The sequence below is a fragment of the Equus caballus genome, chromosome 10 (genome assembly GCF_041296265.1).
Source record: "Equus caballus isolate H_3958 breed thoroughbred chromosome 10, TB-T2T, whole genome shotgun sequence".
NCBI lineage: Eukaryota > Metazoa > Chordata > Mammalia > Perissodactyla > Equidae > Equus > Equus caballus.
The window spans coordinates 3,020,520-3,043,820 of NC_091693.1; positions in this window are offsets into that span (position 1 = coordinate 3,020,520).

A 23,301-nucleotide genomic window follows, 5' to 3' on the forward strand; every position below is an offset into this window, starting at 1 on the left:
AAATAAAAGTATTGAGTAAAAGAGAGCACCAGTGGTTCCCGGGTGTGGCCAGAAACGGTGGTCCATGAGGGCCCGAACTTCAAGTTGGGTGGAAGTTGCTTCAGGAGGAGGGGAGGAACTGAGGGGCTGGTTTGGAGAATTTCTGTTCCGGGCCCCAGGGCTTCCCTCAACCTTCCTGGAGCTCTTCACAGGCAGGGACCCATCACACACAACTTACTCGTGTTTATCAAATGACTAGCTGCCTCCTCTCCCTCCCTTAATAACTCGCCGGAAGCGTGCTGGAGAGACACCCCTCCTCCCCACACCTAATGATCCTCCCGCTGCTCCCTGACAGCCTGATGGGAGGCAATATTTTAAGATAAAAGGATTATTAAAATAGTGCACGTGCTGGAGGAACACTCCAATGTGCTTCTTTATCTGACTTGTTGTCGAGTGCCATATAATTTAATAAATTATAACATATTTATAAATAACACCTCGGGTTAATGTCCTCACACATTTTTCACAACTCAGCATCATGCGCTGAACAAGTGGGCAAGTTGGGGAGAAAGGGTCTGGAACGCAGAGAGACAAGGAAGGGTGCTCAGGAGCGCTGGGTGGCAGTGAGTTTCCCTTGCAAAGTTCAGGCACTTGTCCAGGGTTACCCGTGTGCAGAGGGGAGGCTGAGCCCTAAGGGGTCCATGAGGGGCCAGTGGGAGTCCAGGGACGCTTTGCAGGAGGCTTTGCAGGCTGTGGCAACGATGGGGTCAGAGGTGGCCAATGGGGGTTCAGGAGAGATCCATGGGGGACCCATGGGGCCAGTAGGGGTCTCTGGTGGTCAGTGAGGGTCCCTGTGGAGCCACAGGGGTCATGCACTATGGGGGGCAGTAGGAGATTTTTGGTAACGGTAGGGATATATGGGGGCAGTACGGGTCTGGGCAGGGCTCTGGGGGGCCCTCGGGGTCATGGGGAGCCACAGCTGTGGGACAGGAGGGATGGTTCAGGGCTCTGGGGGGGCCCATGTCCAGACTTCCAGCAGCTGACCAGCCGAGGATGTCCAGAGGCCTCGCCTCCCCTCCATGCCCCCAGGACCTCTGACTGCTGGCTTACCGTCGATCTCTCAGAGCCCTACCTGCCTGGCCTGTAACTGCTTAGGAAATTAAACACTGTCAATTTGAGAAATCAGAGATAAAACCAGGAAAGAGAAAATTTAAAGATCTGAGAGGAGCCAGTTACTAACGGGAGACTCAGCTCTGAGAGTTCTGAACGTGAAGACCTTGAGGCTAGCGCGTCTCAAATTTTCCCGTGCACGCAGGCCAACTGGGGTTCCTGTGGCAAGGCAGGCTGCAATCTAGCAGGGCTGGAGCGGGGCGGGAGTCTGCATTTTATCTGAGAGACAGGACTGCAGACAACTTGGTGCTCATGGCCTGAAAATGGAGGCGGCAGACCCACGGGCAGAGAGCAGCCCTGTCCTGGAATTGAAGGCACGGACCTCCCCACACGGCAGGGACGCAACGCACTGACAGTCACACAAGGTAGGTGGGGGCTGCGCAGCCACAAGCCCACCCTCCCTGCCCCTCTCACCCCAGTGCCTCAGCTTCCCTGCAGGAGTTTAGGCAAGAGGTTCTTAGAGCTATTCTGGGGTCCAGTTTCCCATAACAGAACCTTTAGCAGTTGGCTTTAATATGTTTAGATGTCTCAGGCTTGGTGTGAATTGAGGGAACTCCCATCTCAAAATACCTTCCTCACTTCCTGCCAAGTTGCCTGAAATGCCACCATTAGTATGGCATTCCTTTGGGGACAAAGGGGCTCCCTTGCACGGTGTAACCCTGTGGAGAGAGGCAGCCAGCCGGGGTGTCTCATCAGATTGTCCTCGCTCCCTGCAGGGCAGGAACAGAGTGAGGCTGCAGGGGACAGAGGTCAGGCCTCAGAGTCACATGCTGTCCTCTCCCCCGGGTTATCTCCAGCAAGCCCACTCTGCCAAGACAAAGGCCTCTGGCTCCCCCGGTCACCTGGTGGAAGACAATGCTGCCACTCCGGGGTGAGGAAAACCTGTGTGCAGCCTCACAGCTCCGCGACCCCCGCACTTGGGTCTGAGAGAGGCGAGCCTCAGTGGATGGTTGTTGCCGCAGCATCCGGAGCCCAGGGCCTGCGGGCAAATGTTTTCCCAGCAGTGTCCTCTGGGCCCTTCACGGATATTGTCATTTCTCTGTGGCAACGCAAAGAGCGCCGTCCTGGGGCTCCCCGGCCCCTCTGGACCTTCACAGATTCGGTCTGTCCAGCCCCCAGGTGCAAAGAGTCCCGGGGACGGTGAGCACCCCTTGCGCCTTGACCGTGAGAGCTGTCTCCCTGCTCCCGCGTCCCCTGAGGACTGGGGGCCACACGCTGCGGAACCCAGGCCAGGCAGTGCACCCAGCAGAGGGCCCCGTGGATGTTCCTAGGAATTGGGGACCCCTGGAGTGCAGGGCCTGGAAAGCCCCCTTCAGATCATACAGACACAGGCTTTGAACTTGAGATCCATGGAGCTCCGCGCGCGGGTGGATGGATCCGAAGGGGCCTTGCAGCCCACGACACTGACATGAAATATCCTGAGTGCACTGCATTTCCAACTTCATCACATTCTCCAAAGCGCTGTAGATGCTAAAACAAATCAAACAAAATAAAACCCCTTTAATTTGCAGGCAGTATGGAGTGAAGACTGAAGAGAGGGGAGACGTGTCTGGGTTCACACAGCCGGCCTCTTCCAAAGCTTTCTCCATACTGACTTCACCCTCGAGGCCCCTTTCGGACACATGCCATTTTCTGAGACGAGGGAAGGAAGTCCGATTCTCCCCCGGGAACCTGGGGCTCCTGGGCGGGACAAGAACCCCAGCCTGTGGAACAGACCCGCCCTCTGGCCCCTCATCCCTACCCAGCGTCCCTGATGAGCAGGGAGCCTGAGCCTCCTGGGACTCGCCAGCCTTCCCATCGCGGTCCCGCCTTGGGCTGCCTCCCCGCTGCTGCTGCGTGTACCCCCTCACCTGCTTCCCGGGACACCTGTCCGGGGGCGGCCCTGCGCCGGTTCATTCAGCTGCTCTCCCGCGCAAGCATCATCTCTGCCCGGCGCTGAGCCGCAGGGAGGCTGGAGGGAAGCAATATATTACCACGTTCTTTGCCTAACAATTGGTAACACATGACACTTGTATTTGCCCCAAGATAATGTACAAATATGTTTTACAGGGTTTCCTAATGATAATCATGATATTTCATTCTTCTTGCCCTTCTAATAACGATAACAGTCGAGCATTATTTTTTTTTTTAACTGTTCTCAGTGAGTGTGACATTCAGTTCAGAGAATCGAATGTCAGCAAGAAATCCATACCATCCCTGAAGCTGGGAGAAGCCCCTTCCGTTTATTTTTAGGTCGCAGGAGAACCAAGTGATCTCACCTTATTATTTTTTTCCTCCTTAGGAAGGTGTTTGGCATTCCGCACCTTTCTGATGTTTGTGTCATGGGGCGGAGGTTTAGTCAACCTTTTTGCAAGCCAACCTAATCAGAGGGTGGCAGCTTGACAGACAAAGGGCTACTGTCGCCTGTGGGTGGGGGGCGTGGGGGGAGGGGATTCCCTGAGGAAGGGCGCCTTTCAAAGCGGCTTTATGCCGAGTGAGGACTTACACCGAGTGAGGACCCGGGACCCGAAACGAAAAAATCGGATAATTAGTAGATAGAGCAAACACTTTAAGGTTCCATGCAGACGGTAGGTAGAAACCTGTTTCTTTTTTCTTTTCTCGTGCCTATGTGTTTTTTGTTCATCCGTCCCCTCCACCATTAGGGAACCCTATCTTTAGTGATAAACAGCAGCCAGCAGTCTGTACATTTGTTATTAGTAAACAGCCATGGCAGGCATGCTGAATGCTACTTTTGTGCTCTTCTCCAAAAACTGCATAGGAAATGAGGATTGATCAAAAACCAGAAAAGCAAAATAGAGATATAACCATGATAAAATTGGAAATGATAGAAACTTAAGTTAGGAGAGGATTTTCATCTCTGTTCTCAAATTTCTTAGTTTTAAACTAAAGCATAATTCCTCAAATTAAGCTCTTTGGATATATTGATTTTTTTCCTCTTTTTCTGGGAGTGGCCAAACTCTAGGTAAAGCTTCTTTTGGTCAACAAGCGGTGAGATTCCAGCTCACGCTGAGGTCCCCTGGCAAGGCAGGTCCTGGCCGTCGGGGGCGATAATGGTGGCCTAGACAGAAGCCTGGGATCTGATTATTCAAGGAGCCAAGTATTTTTGTTGATGAGCGAGATGAAACCCTCTGAGAGCAAAATCAATCTTTTGCAGAGGCCCCGAGCATTGATCCCGGGCACATTGACAGGCTCAGGCTGCTCAGCTGTTTGGAATGACCACACGAAGTGAGCAAGTTGTTAGAGTTTCAGAGTTTTGGTATTTATTGGCAACCCTCGTGCTCATATGATTAATCACACATTCGAAATACGCGCGCCATGGAAATTGACTGCGACGCAGCAGAAACAAAGTTTTCAGTTATCCTGGTATAATAAATTGAAGCTATATCCCTAAGCAGAATTGTCTTCAAGCTTCCAATTTGCCTTGTTAAAAGTGTTGTTTATACAGTAGTTAGCAAAAACGCAAGTAATTACGTACAGAATTCCTTCTAAGCAATTCTTTATTTCCCCCCATTCTTTATTGGTTTTCCATCTTCATTACCCAATATTTTGGTTGATCTCAGCAGAAACCGACTGGTGAGATGTGGCCAGGCCGTGAGCCTTGGTGACTTCTGAGATTCACAGAGAGCATCCGGTCAAGGGGACGAGGCCAGCCAGGCCTCACACAGGCAGGCTGGGGGCCTTCCGCCAGCTACGGGCCGTGTTTACAAGGACGAGGCAGGAACGGCTGATGTGATGTAGTTTATTTCATAAAATAATATTTACCTCTGGAGCAGATTTCTATTTATTTATTTATTTATTTACCTTTGAGCAGGAGCCCGGTTTTGTACACACATCGTGGCGTAGCCCGCCACAGCTGTTTTGGTTCTGCTGCAACCGGCGGGACTTTATTTCATAAATATCATCTGAGTCGGAAATACAGCTTTCGGAATGCAAATTATGTTTAAGTGAGTAAACATCTTGGTGGCTGTGCGGCCCGAGCACAGGAGGGGAGTGGAGGCAGCTCGTCCGTGGAGAGCCTGTTCTGGCTCCAGGTGGAGGGTGGGCCTGCTGGAAGGTTCCAGCTGGAGAGGGAACTGGGTGAGAGCAGCGCTCAGGGGAAGCCGTCCCGGCAGAACCCCAGCCTCCCAGAGGCTCCTGCTGGCTCTCCCTGGAACAGAGACCTCATCCATATCTATCAGGAGAGGCCTAATTATAGACCTCAGAGATTTTAATGGCACAGGGAAATTTAAATGCAGTGGAAAATATGAATATTCCTAAGCCAGCAGTCAAAATACGAAATGATTGGCTTCAGAATCAATGAATTATAATTTCAGAGCGCGTCCTCAAAGGGGGAGCCTCTCCTTCCTGGGAAGAGTTCTGTACACGCGGGCGTGTTATAATGAACTTCACTGCTCTGTTGTGCTCGGCATGGCCCTGCTTCCCCGGTGCTGCCGCCTGGGCCGGCCAGCCGGTGCCCACACGCTCTATGCAGATGGCAGGAGGTCACAGAGACACTGCGGGGTCCTGGTGGGCAGCAGGCAGCTAGCATCCAGCAGGCACCCTTGAATCCCAGCTCCGGCTCTCTGGATGCCCATGGAGCTGGGTTTCAAGTGCTGGGGGCACAGGCTCTTTGTCTGCACCCTCCCCTCAGAAACCTGCCTCACTCTCCGGCGCCGGAGTCCCACCTCGCAAAGCCACACTGTCCTTTTAACTGAAGCCTTTCCCAGCAGGCGCATCCAGCGTGTCCTTTGGGGGACTCGCCCTTCCCAGCCTCAGGCACCCTGTCCACTGGCTTCTTTTGCTTCCAAGAGCATCCCTTTATCTTTACCTGTGGAGGAAACAGGGATGTGCCCCAGCTGCTGTCCATGCAGCCCTCAAACTGGAGAGTCATCCCATAAATCCTGTTTTATTTTATGGACAAATAAATGCTGAGGTAAAATATTCCAGGACCGTAGCTTGAATACTTGCCACAGCAGCGGTGCTGTAATAACCACGGTGACATTAATTTACTGCATTGTGCCGTGGGAAGAAGGAAGAAGGAGGGAGAGGGGCATTAAAAGAGAAAAATGACTTTCCTTCGAATTTATTGGGATTGGCCTCCCTCATTTTCAGCCATCATTAGTTGATTAGGCCCTGATGACAGTGTGGACAATTGTGCTGGATCGGTTGGCGGAGAGACGCCCTAAAGGTACGCTGTTAATTGAGATGATGTTCATCTGGTAGTTACTGAACAGAACTGCAGACGGGGAAATTGGTGGTTAGTGTGGTGGAACAGAGCGGGGCCGGTCGGTGGCCAGGGGCGTGGGCTGCGCTGGGAGGGTTTGTTTCCCACCCGCTCCCACGAGACGGCGGCAGCTGGAACCTGGGTCACTTCATCTCTCTTCTGAGCTCTGCTGATGGACCTGTCAAGAGGGGATAAAGTGAGCTTGCCTTTTATCCCAGGAGCGCTCTCCAGCTGCTGCCGAGCAGCGACCACCAGGAAGGTTCCTCCTAATCCTGGGCTTTGAAGATTGAGGCTGAGTCCATGCCTCCTTCCTCCTTGAGGCCCTGCCCCTGCCCTGCCCCAGCAGTGGATGGATCTGGAGGCTGTAATCCCAGAGGGCTCCCAAACCAGAGCTGAGAGCAGAAGCCCCAGGATTCCCAGGCAGCCAGACCCTTGCTACCCTTGATGCTGTAGACAGTCTTTCCTTCCAGGAACAGAGAGGGGAGTTCCATCAGCATCGGTGGCCATGGCCTGTCCACACGGAGGTCCCAGCCTGGGCAGAGTGGAGGCTGAATTGCATGTCCACAAGCTCCATTGGCAGTGGTCTTGGCCATTTCTAGCCAGCAGGAAGGATTGTTCCAGCTGTGTGACCTCTGCTTTCTAGACAGTTTTAGAGACCTATTGTCACTGTCCCTAGGGATGGAGAATTGCCTCCCACAGGTATATGGGAGAAGGGTTGGCACCTGACTTTTTTTGAGTGATTTAGTGAGACCAGATACTTTCCAAGGCACTTGACCTCCATTATCAGGTTTAATATCCTCATACCCCAGTTAACTTCATTTAGGGTAGAGGAACTGAAGCTCAGAGCAACGAGCCTGCCCAGCGCCCCCCGCCTGCGGGAGCTGCTGGCTGCAGGAGGTCCGGGTCAGACGGCCTGGCCTGGATCTGGCTGCGCCTCCTACTGCCCTGTGATCTCGGACGGTGCTTGACATCTCTCAGCCTCGGTTCACTCATCAAAAACAGAAATAAGTACGAGAGACCATGCCATGGGCTGAATATTTGTTCCTAACACTTATTGCTGTAGTTGTGGTTGCAAGGAGCTGTCAGCGCTCTTTCTTCGAGTTCACGTCCCAAGGAGCGGGAGGGAACTTAAGACTTCAGCTCCTGATCACGTGAAGAGAAGCACTTTCTCACTCACTCACCTCCACCCACCACGCCTGTCATGTCTGGACAACCATACAGATGCTCAGGCCTGAAGGGTGACAAATCCACTCACACAATACAGCTTGCTAAGTGGCAGTGGCCTTTTATTCCCTGACATCTTTCCAGACCCTTGAAGGGATTAGAACTGGATTAGTTTGAGATGAGCCTGGCTGTGCCGTTATCACCTGTTTATAGGATAATGACCTTATCTAGTTTGGCCCATAAGGGCCTCCTTACATAGGAGCTTTGTTCTCTTTGATCCTGAGGGTTGCAGGCAACATATCTTTAAATCTAAACAAACCCACTGAAGCCTCGAGATAAGTGGCCAAAACATCCAGTGGGAAGAAAGGAGATTTCCTCTTCTCTTCCTGCCCAGTGCCAATAGTAATTTTAAAATTGCGTGCCCTTACTCTGAACTTAAAACTCACCTTGCCGTTTTCAACACTGGCCCTCCCATTTCTCCTTTCACACATGTGCAGCGCTTTAAAGCTTGCGGAGGTTTTAGCCACTTGTGAACTCAGTTGGAGGGACCACAGTCTGTGAGTTGGGCAGGGTGGGTCAACTGCCCATTATGCAGGCGAAGGCACAAAGCACACGCTCAAGGAAGTCCAGGGTCTGGCCGGCACTTACGTGGTTTTTAAGACCGGAGCTGAGATTAAACCCAGCTCATCTGGAAAAATCCAGCCCTCATTTCATTGTCATTCATTGCCATCAAGGACCTGCCCTCTCTGCCCAAAGGACTTTCTGGGAAGCCCATCCTCAGTACTCTTCCCAGCAAACATCTGTTTAGACAGAGGTTCCCAGAGGTCCTTGGTGAAGGCCCCTTCCAAAGCTCCCCTCACATCCACCATACTTGTATTTTTAACCATCTGTATTGAGGTATAATTCACAGGTAGTATGACCTGTTTTAAGTGTGCCAGCCCTTTGCTGAGTTTTGGAAAATGCATACAGCTGTGTAACTACCGCAACAATCAGAATTTAGGACATTTCCCTCTCTCCTCAAATTCCTTCATGCCCCCTGCATTCAATCTCCTTACCCCTTCTGCAGCCCTGACCACCACTGATCTGTCACTATTGTTTTGCTTTTTCTAGAATTTCATGTAAAAGGAATCAGGCAGTATGGTTTCATTGGTTTCTTTCTTTCTGCTGCAGCATAGTATTCCACTGTACGGATGTATCACAGTTTTTCTGTTCACCGGTTGTGGACATTTAAGAAGTTTCCAGTTTGACGCCATTATGAATAAAGCCGCTGTGAAGTCTTTTTGTCATCCTATGATGTCACTGATTTCGGTTAAATATCCAGGAGTGGGATTGCTGGGTCACACGGTAAATGTAGAGTCAATTTATAAGAAACTGCCTGTTTTGCAAAATGGCCGTATTCCTACCAGTAATGTATGAGAGTTCCAGTCGCCCCACATCCTCCCCAAAATTTGGCATTACCAGTCTTTCTACGTTTACCTTCTTGTGTGTTTACAGTAGTAGCTCAATGTGGCCATATTTGCATTTCCCTAAAGACTAATGATGTTGGGCATCTGCCCATGTGCTGAAGACTTGACATGCCTACGACTTTTCCTGGTGAAGGGTCTGTTCAAATCTTTCACCCATTTTTAAACTGGGTTGCTTGTCTTCTGATATTTGATTTGGAGCAGTGCTGTATACATTTTAGATACAGGTTCTTTTTCAGATGTACTTAGCAAATATTTTCTCCCAGCCTGTAGCTTGTCTTTTCACTTTCTTTACTGTGTCTTTCAAGGGGCAAAAGTTTTTAATTTGAGTAAGTCCTGCTTATCAGTTTTTTTCTGTTATGATTTGTGATTTTTATGTCTTATCTAAGAAATTTTTGCCTAGCCCAAGGGCACAGAGATTTTTCTGCTCTATTTTCCTCTGGAAGTGTTAATTTTTGCATATAGTTTGAGGTAAGAGATGAGGTTTACATTTTCCATATGGATGTACAGTTATTTCAGCAGGAGTTATTGTAAAGATTCTTTCCCCATTGAATAACCTTGGTGCCTTTGTGAATACCCAATTGACTATATATGTGTGGTTCCACTTCTGAACTTTCTATTCTATTCCATTAATCTATCTGTTTATACCGATACCATATTATCTTAATTACTGTGGCTTTATATTCTTCTTAAGATGTAGTAAAGTTCTCCAACTTTATTTTTGTGTTATTTTTACTTTTATAGGGCCTTTGCATTTCCATATAAATTTTAGACTCAGCTTGTCAATTTTTACATTAAGCTCACAGAGATTTTGGTTGGAATTTTGTTGAATCCATAGATCAATTTGAAAAGAAGTGAGATATTATTAATAATATTGAGTTTCCCAATCCTTAAACATGGTATACCCCTCAATTTATAAGTCTTTTCTACTTTATCTCAGCAATAATTTGTAGTTTCAGTGTGTAAGTCTTACACAGTGTTCATTTTATCCCTAACTAATATTGTACCATTATAAATGATATGTTAAAGTTTTTGCTTCATTAATGTTTGCTTTGTATTTTTATATATGGACCTTCTTTTCTGCTCATCGTGGACTCATTTATTAATTCTATCTTATTTTGTAGACTTCTTGGAGTTTCTTCATTGGTTATCTTATTATCTGTATGCCTTTTATTTCCTTTTCTTTACTTATTGTACTGGATGGGACCTTTAGTACAAGTTGAATAAAAGCAATGAAAAGAAATATCCTTATCTTCTTCCTAATCTTGGGGCCAGCTTTCAACCTTTTATTGTTAAGTTTGATGTTAGCTGCAGACTTTTCATAGATGCCCTTAATGGGGCTGAGGAAGTTTCCTTATATTCTTAGTCTGCTAAGTTTTTTTATCATGAACTGGTGTTGAATTCTGGCAAACACTTTTCTGCAACTGTTGAGACAATTGCAATCAGTTCTGCTCTAGCACAATACGTGTGTTTCTAAAAAGCACCATGCTGTTCAAAATCTTGCAAGGAAAACCGCAGTGCTCATAGGAAAATTGGGAGACACCTAGAAACTTCATCAGAGATACACACAAAAAGATGGGAACATAATGAAAATGGTAGCACTGTTTTACATGTGTTAAATGACTAAGGAACACATAAATACTACACTAAACATGGTATGGTACCTTGAAAAAGACCTAAACTTTGCTTGTGGAAACAGGTATCAGAAGATACCCACTTATGAGTCAAGAGCCAATGAGTTATGAGTAGTGGGAAGTGGCTTATGCATCAATGGGAAGTGGCAGGAGGAAGGTTACCTGAAATTGGATGGGGGAGGACGGCTGTGGCTCATGACACACTTGGTCAGCTATAGTCTGTAGATGCTTGAGGGGTACACCTGGCACTTTCTGCATATCCCTACGTGGCTCATTTCAGCCAGATGCAGTTTTAATCTAGTGTTTTTCAGAAACAAAAGTGTGCATAAACAAACATAAAATTCACATTATGTTCAAATTGTTCCCTAAGATATCAGAAGCGTTATAGCAGAACTGACTATATAACTTTTTTCTTTTTTTTTTTTAAGTTTGTTAAAAAGGTGAATTGCATTCATTAGTTTTTTTTTTTTTTTTAAAGATTTTATTTTTTCCTTTTTCTCCCCAAAGCCCCCCGGTACATAGTTGTATCTTCTTCGTTGTGGGTCCTTCTAGTTGTGGCATGTGGGACGCTGCCTCAGCGTGGCCCGATGAGTAGTGCCATGTCCGCGCCCAGGATTCGAACCAACGAAACACTGGGCCGCCTGCAGTGGAGCGCGGGAACTCAACCACTCGTCCATGGGGCCAGCCCCGCATTCATTAGTTTTTGAATGTTAAACCAGTCTACCATTTCTTGGATAATCCCCATTTACTCATAATGTATTATTATGTTCGTACTTTGGTGGATTTGATTTGCTAAAATTTTGTTAAAGATTTTTGCATGCACATTTATGAGGTGTATGAATGTATAGTTCTCTTTTACGATACTGTCTTTGCCTGGCTCTGACATCAGGTTAATGCTGGGCATGTAAAACAAGTTGGGACGTGTGCCTCCTGCTGTATTTCTGGACCGTTTGTGCAGAATTGATATTGCTTATCCTGTAAATGGATGGTAGAATTCATCATTGAAGTCACCTGGGCTTGAGGTTTTCTTTGTCAGAAGCATTTAAATTATGAATTCAAGCCCCTTACTAGAAACAGGACTATTGGGGTTATCTATTTCTTCTTGAGCATGCTTTGGTAGTTTGCGTCTTTCAAGGGATTTGTCAATTCCATGTAAGTTGTTGAATTTACTGACACACAGTTATTCATATTATCCCCCTATTCTCCTTTTAATGCCTGTGGGATATGTATTAATGTCCCTACTGACTCCTGATTTTGGTAATTTATGTGTATCTCGCTTTTTATTGATTGATCGGTCTGTCCAGAGCTTTACCAATTTTATTGATCCATTAAAAACCAAGATTTTACCTTCATAGATTTCCTCAGTTGTTTTTCTGTTTCTATTTCATTTATGTCTAATCTTTATTATTTCCTTTCTTCCTGCTTACTTTGGGTGTCAATTGTTTTTCTTTTTCTAATTTCTTCAAGCACAGATCAAATCATTGATTTTAGTCCTTTCTTCTTTTCAAATACAAGTATTCAATATCATACACTTCCCTCAGTCACTGTGTTGCCTGTAACCCACATATTTTGATATGTTTTCTTTTCATTCGGTTCATAATATTTTCAGGCCATAGTATTTTCCTATCCCTCTTGTGATTTCTTCTTTGACCCATGGGTTATTTAGAAGCACGTTGTTTAATTGTCAAATATTTGTGGATTTTCCAGATACCTTTATGTTATTGATTTCTAGTTTAGTTCCTGTGGTCAGAGAACATACTCTTTATCATTTTAATTCTTTTAAGCTTTTATGACCCAGAATATAGACTCTCTTGGTGAATATCCCACAAGCACTTGAAAAATGTGTATTCTACTGTTTTGGGGTGTTCTCTAAATGTCATCTAGTTTTGATTGATTGACAGTGGGTGTTGGAAAATGTTTTACTGGATTCCTGGAGGGGAAAAGCCTTGATTTGTAGCGTTTGATAACTTCTTTGGTCTAAATACTCCCATCATAGCCAAATTTAAGGTACCAACGTGATGCCATTGCGTGCAGAGTTGGGGAAGATGCACGCAGAACCCTTTCCCTAGTCAGTGCAAGCTGGCTCAAGCACTGTGATAATTCTGCAGAGCTGCAACATTTTGCAAAGTATCTTCTATATTTTACCGATTTTTTTTTTGATCTGCCTGTTCTTTCAATTACTGAGAGATGGGTGTTGAAATTTCCAAAATACTTGTCAGGATTTCCATTTCTCTTTTCAGTTCTTTCTTTTTTTGTTTTACTGTATTTAAAACTTTATTAAATGTATACACATTATGAAATTTACCTCTTTAACCCTAGCGATATTTCTTATTTTGAAGGCTACTTTGATATTAACACAGCTACTACAGCTTTTCCTTTGATTGATGGTTACATGGTAAAGCATTTTTCATCCTTTTACTTTTTCAAAAAACATTTAGTTTGGAAAAATTTTAGATTTACAGAAGGGTTGAAAAGATAGTCCTGAAATTCCTGTATACCCTTCACCCAGCCTTCTCTAATATTAACATCTTATGTAACTACAGTACATTTCTCAAAATTAAGAAATTAACATTGGCACATTATTATTAACTAAACTACAGACTTTATTTTGATTTTCCCAGATTTTCCACTACTGTGCTTTTTTATTCCAGGACCCAGTCCAAGAGCCCACATTTGTCTCCTTGGTTTCCTCTGATGCGTGATAACTTCTCGGTCTCTGTGTTTTCATTGCCTTTATACTTTTGAAGAGTGCTGGTCAGGTGTTTATAGATCGTTCCTCAATTTGGGTTTGTCTGACACATTCTCTTGATTATACTGTGATTATAGAAGGTGAATTGCCCTTGTATCGGGGGTAAATGATCTCAAGCGGCATTACTGGTGATGTTGACTTTGATCCCCTGGTTAAGGTGATGTCTGCCAGGTTTCTCCACTGTATTTTTCGCTTTCCTACTCTTTTCATTGACAGTAAGTGACTAACTCCTCCCTCCCCAGGGGAGACATATAAGGTCTGAGGCTTAGTTAATATACGTGTGTTTAGATGTACGTACATAAACTTTTAAATATATAATTTTTATTATTTAGAATTCAGAACTTTTGTCGTTCTCCCCACCCCCTTGCTTATTTGTAACTTCTTTCTCTGACAGTGAGAAACCTAGCTTCCATTATCTGCAAATTTTTAACTTATTTGCACAACTGTTGTATATGTAGATTCAGAATTGCGAACCTCGACACCTGTGAGAAACAAATTCACCAGCCAGAGAACTGTGTTTCTGTGCGGTTCCTTCTGGCTCGGTTTGGTCGGCACCTTCTCCCCTCCCCCCAGGGGGGATGTTATGTCACACATTTGTAACACAGTTAGATTCATTGGTCACAGTCTGCATTCCATCCTGGGGTCTTTCCACATCCTGATTGACTTTTCTTTCTTTTTTCAATATTTCACACTGTAAAGTTTGTGATGTCCAGTTCTGTGGGCTTTGAAAAAAAGCCCAGAATCATGTATCCGCCTCCCTAGTACCACACAGAATAGTTTCACCCACCCTAAAAATTCCCTCGTGTAGCCCTCTGTAGTCAACCCCTCCCCACTCCCCACTCCTGGCAACTACTGATCTTTTCTCTCTCCCTATAGTTTTGTTTTCTCCTTAATTTCAAGAAAATGGAATCATGTAACTATAGCCCTTGGATCTGGCTTCTTTCACTTAGCAAAGTGCATTTAACATTTATCCATGTTGTTGTGTAAATGAATGGCTCCTTTCTTCTTATCGTTGAGCGGGGTCATTCTGCTCTATGTATACCACAGGTCGTCTATCCATTCATTTGCTGAAGGACACCTTGGCATCCTTTTACTTTCACCCTCTCTGTGCTCTATACTTAACACGTTTGTCTTTTAGATAATATGTGTAGATAGGTCTTGTCTCATATCCAATCTGACATTCTTTGTCTTCTAATTAGAATGTTTAGATCATTTACATTTATTGTGATTATCAATATGGTTTAAGTTTAAGTTTATCATCTTATTTCTTTCATCTGTTCTTTGTTCTTTTTTTCCTCTTTCACTATCTTCTTTTGGATTAGTTTTATTTTTTATATTTCCATTTTATTTCCACTATCTCTTTGTTCTATTTTTTAAGTGATGGTTCCATGGTTAACATCGTACATTTTTACCTTCTCACAGTTTACTTTTATGCCACTTCACCTATTTTATAAGAATCTTACAACAGTACACCTACATTTCTTCCCTTTCTTTTTACTTATTACTTTTATTATTAACTTCTTATGTGAAGGTTCTGGGCTAAGAAGATCATCTCTGCTTACATAGCCCCTGGTCAAATGCTGGCTCTATTACTTACTGTGTGACCTTAGCTAAATCACTTTCCCTATCTGTTTTTCAGTGTCACTGTCTGTCAAATGAGAATAACAGGTGTAATGTGAAGAATAAATGACATGAGGCACGATGTGCATGGTCCACCATCCCTGGCACACATAGAGCCTGGGGACATAGCCTTCCTTGGGGGCCAAACACCAAAAAGGCTCTCAGAAGCAGAAAGCTGAAAGTGAGCAGTTTCCCAGCTCTGAGCACACCCCATTGCTTGCTCCTCGTGATCTGACCCTCTGTGACACCAGGAGAGAACAGCAGATGCCAAAATAAACCATAGTGCCAAACAGAGGGAGCCCATCTGTGTTGACACCAGCAGGCATAGCTGATTTTTTTTCCAAAAGAGAAATTAAACTAAAAATCCGTTATACTTAATGTGAGCCCCCTGAATCACAAGGACTAGGTTCATAAGGAAACTTGCCTCTGCGGACCTCGGCTGCTGAGCCTCAGAGGGCTTCTGTCCACAGACACCGAGTAGGATGCCTCTGGAGAACAGAGGGTCTGGGGCTTCCTGACTGTCCTACTGTCTGGCCTGGGCTGCCTCTTCCCCTGAGCTGGGGAGAGAGCAGGAGAGGAGAGAAGCCAAGCTCTGGGGTCAGACTGACCTGGGTGTGAGTCATGGCCTCTCACTCACTAACTGTGACCCTGGGGAGGTCACCTGGTCCCACTAACCCTCAGTTTCCTAATCTATAAAATGGGAGTGGAAATGAAACATGTCTCAAGGCATTGTTTGGAGCAACTGAACGAGAGTGTACTTTAGCTAAGGAGAATAGTGGGGTAGTAGTCCAAAACGTTAACTGATATCTTCCCTTCTCCCTGCTCTCATTTTGTCCCTCAGTCCATCCTACTCTCATCAGCCAGGCCCAGGGCAGAAATATAGGAGCAGAAAGCAGACAAAGAAAGGAGTCTTTTTCTGACTTTAGATTTCATGAAGCCTAGGCCTGAGGGCAGGGCACGACTCAAAGTGCAGATTTGGGAGAGAATGGGGTGTCAAAGAGCAGGGTGTGCGTGCTGCCAGAATGGACAGCGCTCCTTGAGCTGGAGCAGCGAGGAGCGAAGGAACGAGATCCAGAAGCGTGAGGGCCTCCAGGGACCCTGAGGAATGGGCCCTGCTTCTAGCCCCCGGCTCTGCGGGATCCACCAATGGCTGGGGGATGGGAGAGAGGAGACAGGTGCCCACTGCCTGGTGAGCCTTGGAGGAGTACTGGCTGGTGGGATGTCCAGGTACGCAGGCCCCAGGCTGCCTCAGAGGGATGTCCTGGAAGGGGCAGGACCACAGAACGGCCCCATATGCCCAGGAGTGCTGAGGGCCAAGCCTGAGATGCTGGGAGACAGGAAGGAGCCACCCTGGAGGCGACCTGCATGGACAAACCTCCAGGGACCAGACAGGAGGGGCACCATTCAGCAGGGGGGCAGCAGGGAGGGAGGGTAGGATGTGAAAGTTTCTCTGCCCTCCCCCCTCTGCAGGTGCATTTGCTGAATTTGTGCAGGTTAGACAAGCTTATAATTTCACAATGTGACTTGACCATGATATCACAATGATGACATACACCCAAGGTCTCAGGTTTGCACAACGATTTAAACTGTCAAGAGCTCTGTCATGCTCATGGCTGCTTTCAACCTCCCAATGTCCACCAGACACCCAGGGCCTGGGTATCAAGAAGGAGCTCCTGCAAATCAGAGTCTCTTTCCTGCGCTCAGCGTCCTCCTAAGACCTAGTGGAAAGGAGGCATCATTTTTCTTTCTTTCTTTTTTTCTTTTGGTGAGGAAGATTGGCCCTGAGCTAACATCTGTTGCCAACCTTCCTCTTTTTTTTTGCTTGAGGAAGATTGTCACTGAGCTAACACCTGTGCCAATCTTCCTCTTCTCTTTATGTGGGACTCTGCCACAGCATGGCTTGATGAGCGGTGTGCAGTTCTGTGCCTGGGATCTGAACCAGCAAACCCCGGGCCACTGAAGCAGAGTGTGCCAACTTAATCACTACGCCACTGGGCTGGCCCCTGAGGTGTCATCTTTTAAAAGCACTGATACTCACACCCCAAGCACTTACTGAGCCCTGGCTGTGTACCAGGAGCTGGGGGAGGTGAGCAAGGGAGAGGGACCCCACTCATGGGCACAGTCCAGGGGAGCCGGCAGTTAAACAGTACTAACATTTTTAACATAAGTCAGTTGAAGGCAGAAATACCCATGTGATCGTTGGTTTCCAGTGAGGGAGCAGAGACGCAGGCTCAGGACTCAGTCACAGACGCCCACTTCTCTCCAGCGCCTCTCCTGACTGTATCAGTCAGTCAGTCAGTCAGTCAGTCAATTCATAGCTGCCCACTGCACACAAGGCAGTCTCAGCCGACGGACAGCCTCAGGATTGCACGAGGCACGTCCAGGAAGCCTGCCTCACCTGCACCTTAAGGTCTTGCTTCTGGCCGGCGCCTCTGCCGCACCCCTGCATCCGTTGCCCCTCCTTCTCTGTTTACCTGTCTTGGTCCCTCATCCCTGTTCCTGGGATGGCCTGCCAGGTAAACCGCCTGCACACGAGCCCTGGCTCAGGCCCTGCCGTCAGGACAGCCCCGGGTAAAGCATGGCATCTTTGCAGCCCCTAAAGTCTCCCCGTTTACCCCCAGAGGCTCGGGTCCTACGGCCCTGGCTGGCTGACCTGTGAGCAGTGAGAGCTGCTGCAGGCCGAGGACCGTCTCTGAGGCTCCTTCCTCGCAGGCTCGTGGGAGGAGCAGACGATTCCCGGGTTACAGCCGCCAGCTGCAGGGGAAGGCAGCGGTTGCCACTGGTTGAAGCCGAGGAGCCCACCCAGGGGCCTGCAGACTGGCCTTTGGCCCGAAGGCAGGGCAGGACCATGCAAGGTCGCAGCTGTTGGCAGGTGAGAGCCCCTGCGCACAGCACACAGGTATAGGAGCCAGCGTCAGCCCCGAGCTGGGCTCCCCGGGGCCCTCAGGGTGCTGGCCCGGCTGTCTGTACCTTCGGCGAGGTCGAGTGGCCTGTCTCAGGGTGGAAGGTCCGGCCCCAGGAGCTCTTTAGCCAGCTGTCCTCCGTCTGACCAATGCTCCTTGGGGCCCCTTGCCCGCTGCTCCTAAAACCATTGGACGGGGGCGCCTAGCTCGTCCACCAGAGTTTACCAGCTCTGGCTCAGTCCCTCCACTTTCCCTTCCCCACCCCATCAATGCTCCCACCCCCACCCCCACCTCTGCCCCCCCCGCCGCCCCCAGCTCCTCTGTGCCTCCTGCCTCCAGCTCATGGTAGTCCAGCCTCAGCCAGCAGCCATCTGCCTCCTGACGCTTCCCAGGCCCTGTGTCTTTACACGTGCAGTTCCCACTCTCTGCTCCTCTGGCGAACGCCTGCTTTTCCTTCAAAAGCCAACTTAAACTTCATGTCTGCAAAGTCCCCCTGATGCCTCGTGGGACGCACATCTCCTGAGAGACCTTACCCTGCATCCTGCATCCTGATGACCAGTGTCTGCACCTCCCTCCCTCCGGCTAGGGATTCCCACAGGGCACAGCCTGCTCTCTTCCATCTGTGCAGGCCCAGTAGGCAGTGGACAGCAGTCAGTGTTGGCTGGGTGTGTGGATACCTCTCTAGCTGGCCTGCTCTGCCTGGGGGAGGCTAGAGGAGCCTAGAGTTTGCCTTCAGGTAAATGAGGCTTATCTCTAAACACACTGTACTCACTGTTGTTCCCCAATTGTGTCAGACTCATTCCTGCCTCAGGACCTTTGCACTCGCTGTGCACCCTGCTGGGAATGTCCTTCCCTCAGGTCCTCACATTCCTCTTGTCATTCAGGTCTCAGCTCACACATCACTTTAGAGAACTTCCCTGACCACCCATTCCAATTTTCCTCTCCCTCCATGTGAAAGTATCTGGTGTATTTTATTCTTAACACAGTGTCGCTCACCCCCACTCCAGAATGTAAGCTTCATAAGGAGAAGAACCTTGCCCATCTCCAAGCCCCAGGTGCTGGCACAGAGACTGGTCCAGAGGTGTCTGTACATATTTATTGAAGGAACGAAGGAAACAATCAATACAGAAACAAACCAATGGTCCCACTTATCTAGTTAACAGCCTTGGGATAGGGTAGGGCAGGGGAGGACAGAGGAGAGCAGGGGAGGGCAGGGGGAGGACAGAGGAGGGCAGGGGAGAGCAGGGGAGGGCAGGGGGAGGACAGAGGAGGGCAGGGGAGGGCAGGGGAGAGCAGGGGAGGGCAGGGGGAGGACAGAGGAGAGCAGGGGAGGGCAGGGGGAGGACAGAGGAGGGCAGCGGAGAGCAGGGGAGAGCAGGGGAGGGCAGGGGAGAGCAGGGGAGGGCAGGGTGGGGTGGGGTAGGGTGGGAGAGGACAGAAGAAGGCAGGGGAGGGTGGGGATGGGCGGGGGTGGGCAGGGGAGGGCAGGGGAGGACAGGGGAGGGCAGGGTAAGGTGGGGTAGGGTGGGAGAGGACAGAAGAAGGCAGGGGAGGGCACGGGAGGGCGGGGGCAGGCAGGAGAGGCCGGAGGAGGGCGGGGTAGGACAGGGCAGTGCAGGGTAGGACAGAGGAGGACGGGGGAGGGCAGGGGAGGACAGGGGAGGGCAGGGTAGGGTGGGGCAGGGTCGGGGAGGACAGAGGAAGGCAGGGGAGGACACAGCAGGCTCCTGTAACAGAAAAGACTCTAGAGTCAAAAAGGGCCCACGGGGAGACAGTGACAGCCTGGAGCCAATGACACTGTCTCCTCACCCTGGGCTACCTCCCTGACATGCCGTACCCACCCCTGCTCTCCAGGAAAGTGGCGTCTTCTCCTTGTCCCTGTCATCACACCAGCCAGGACGCTGCTGGCCATGCTCTCTGCTTCCTAATTCAGCCTCACTCAGCAGTCACGTGTGTGGCCTCCATTCATTCACGACACTGCAGGGCACCTCCCACAGGATCCAGGCAGCCCTGTGCTTGGCACAAAGACGGAGGCGCCCCAGGCCCTGATTTCCACGCGCCCCAGGCCCTGATTTCCACGTGCATCCAACCTGCTGGGGGGCTGGGATTTCCCAGGAAGAAAACGAGTCAGCCTGCCGTTTCAGAGTGTCTCCTGTCTCCCTCCTCCTCCGGGATCGGGGGCTGGGGTGCTTCTGGGAAAACGGTAAGGGATTATAGGTGGACCTCCTACCAAACACACACGGTGTGAAAATGTGGAGCGAAGCCAGACAGCATGTGTGGAGTGACGATTTCAGAGAACTCACTCGAGGACTGGCGAAAGTCCTAGTGTGGCTCCAGGGGTCTGGTTTTCTTTTTAAATTTGTGAAGAGAGAACTCTCGCCTCCTTACTCTAAGCCCAGAGATTGGGCTGAACCTGACCTCTGGTCCGTGCTGAGATCCACAAAAGATCCTCTCCTTCTACTGCCGCTGAAGGAGTAGCAGCGCTTTTCAAAGTGCTTTACTGTTTGCAACAAGCTCCCTGGGGCGGCGGCATGTGAGTTACAGCGAAGGGACGGAGGCTGGGTCTGGGCGGCCCACGCCGTTCGTGTGTACATGGTGGCAGTCACATCACCAGGGCCTGGCTCTGCCATTCTGTCCTGGCTAACTGGATTCTGTGCATTATTCTGACATTTAAAAATATGTTTCCCATTTTTAAAAATCAGAATCTGATGGTTATCTTGAAAAATTAGGAGATGGGGCCACACTGGGCCTATTTTTCTCCAACTGGAGCTGAGCAGTGCTGTCCCCGGCAGGTGGGTTCCCAGGTCCTGCTTGCTCCTGTCCCCACCTGGCCTGCTTCCCCAATGGGCATCTGAGTCTGTGGCTCTGGTTTATGCCAACCCCCCTTCCCCAACCTTCTTCCAGAAACATCTACTGCCCCTCCACAACCTAGCAGCTTGGGACACCATCAAGGTTCTTGTATAAGCACATTTATTCAAAGGCTTATGTTTTATCTTGAAAAAAGTGTGCATTTCCCATTTTACTATATAATATGTCCTTGTGTGTTCTAAGTAAACTGTATTTTTCTTCCAGAAACATGGAATCCGTGCGTCCCTCCCGGAAGCTGTGCCAGGCGGTCCCAAGGCTCTGCCCGTCCTGGCAGCGTGCCCCTGGCTCTCCAGCTGGAGAAATGCAGACTCTCTCAGCATTGCTGTTCATCAACTCTTCTGTTCCTTTTCTGAATCTTCCAAGTTATTAACTTACGACCCTTTATAATCAAAAATCCAATGCTCTACTCTCAAATGCTGGTCTTTTGGGTGGGTGGGTCTGGTGGGGGCACGAGGCCCTTTGAGCTCGCCCACAGTGTCTGTGTGGGGAAGGGGCCGTGCCCAGGCCAACCTGTGGGCTGGCTGGCTCATGAGGGGAGCTCCAGGCTTCCCACACTTGGGTTGTATAGTGCTGCCCTCAGAAACTTTCCCGGGTTATGGCTTATGAAGGGTTCTGGAGAGTTCAGACGCAAATCGATAGCATGCATTACATGAGAGCGTGAGCTAACAAAGGTGCTGGTGGGTCATGCATCTTCAAACAGCTTCTTGGGGACTTTAATTGTCGGGATGTTCAGGAGAAGAATATGACCTTATGGGGCATTTTCCAGAATAGAATAGTCTATATATTAAAAGGCAGCAAATGATTCATAACTGGTTGGCGGCTGGGCCTATGGGCCCATGTTTCCCATGTGGATTTTTTTCTCTGCATTGCAAACTCTTACATTAAATTGTGATAAATGAAGAGTGGGGGCTACTCATACAAATCAATGACTCTAGTGTGTGTGTCATTAGCCTGAGAGATGCAGGCAGCGGTCAGTCCCATAAATCATGTCATGATCTGCTGTCTGCAACACGATGCGAGCAAGCAGGCGCATTAGGGAGGTTAAGGAATGAAATTAATCTGTGCATTCTCCTCTCCCCCTTCCGCCTTCCCCATCACCTGGTCATACGGAAAGAATTAAAATCACATGATCCGAACTAAACCAGCTCCAGAACAGTAAATTGGTTAAGTTTGACTTCACCTTTCAACTTCGAGTTAATTATGTATTAGGGGATTAATTTATTCACAGGCATTGGGAAGGCAAATGGAGAATGGGGGAAACCTGCCAGGGTCTCTCATCCAGGTGCCAAGGTTATTAATTGCTCTGGCTCTGCCACGGGCTATACCTGGGCAGGCCGTGGGGCGGAGGCGGCGGGATGGGCCGCATATGTGTTTAGTTCTGTCCTGTTCCGAGGCTGCAGCTGCAGAGAGTCAGCCAGCCCACGGGGGCCCCTGCTGCTTGTTGGGGTTTCGGAGGAGATCCCAGCCCTTGATGCACAGGGAAGCCTGTGACGCTTGGTCGCTGGAGCATCCTAGAAGCCTAGAGTGGAAGAAGGCTTTGCACAAAGCATGTGGTAAGACCTCACTCCACACGGGAACGGATGCCTCTCCCACGGCTGCCGGCCTTGGTGTGAACGCCGCCAGTGAGCAGAAGCCCCTACCTGCAAAGAAAACAAAACATTTCATCTTACACAACTTTGAATGGGACAACTCAAGGGTCCTCCCAACCACACACACATGCTGTTCAGATACCTGAGGGCAGTGATCATTTCCCCCCGAGTGGTCCTCTGGAGTGCCCCTCAAACGGCATCATTTCCAGGCCTCTCCTTCAGAGGTGGTTCTTGGTCCCTTATCTGTAGGGCAATCTCAGCTGCATGAGAACAGCTGAGGGTGGAGCGCGCTCGGCAGGGCTGCTGGAAATGAGAACTGGGGCAGAGAGGCGGGATGGTGGGCCTCTCTCTCAGTGCTGGTGCCTGGGGATGGCCACTGGAGCGGGGCAGGAGATGGGGCTCCCGTCTGTGCGAGGGGCGTGTCTGATCACACGCAGAAACAGCCTCTCAGAAGAACCCATTGCCTGCACTGAGCTATGTGAGAGGAATTCTTAGGAACCTTGTCTGTTTGGAGTTAAACCATGATGATGCTGAGGGAATCCAACACTGACCTTTAGCTTATAAAAACTCACAACGCCCAACATGAATGGTAGCATTAACGCGTGTGTGTGCAGCACTTCACAGCTTACTGAATGCTTTCCCATGCTTCTGCCATATTGTTTAATCTTCCCAACTGCCCATGAGTTGGGGCCAAGGACTCCCATTCAGCTCCTCAGGAAGCTCCGAGAGTTTGGAGGGCTTGCCACAACAGCCAGCCACTCAGTGCAGGAAGGATGGGGCCATCCAGGCCTTCTCTCGAGGGTCTTCCTGCCCAAACCCACAGGTAGAAGGTTCTTCAAGTGCCGGTCTCCTTGCCTATCGCTGGGGGCGCCGTGCAGCCCCAGACCTCTGCGCTGAGTTTCAAACACAGTTAAAAAATGAGTGGAGCAGACGTCTTGCAGTTTCTCTTGAACATTTGG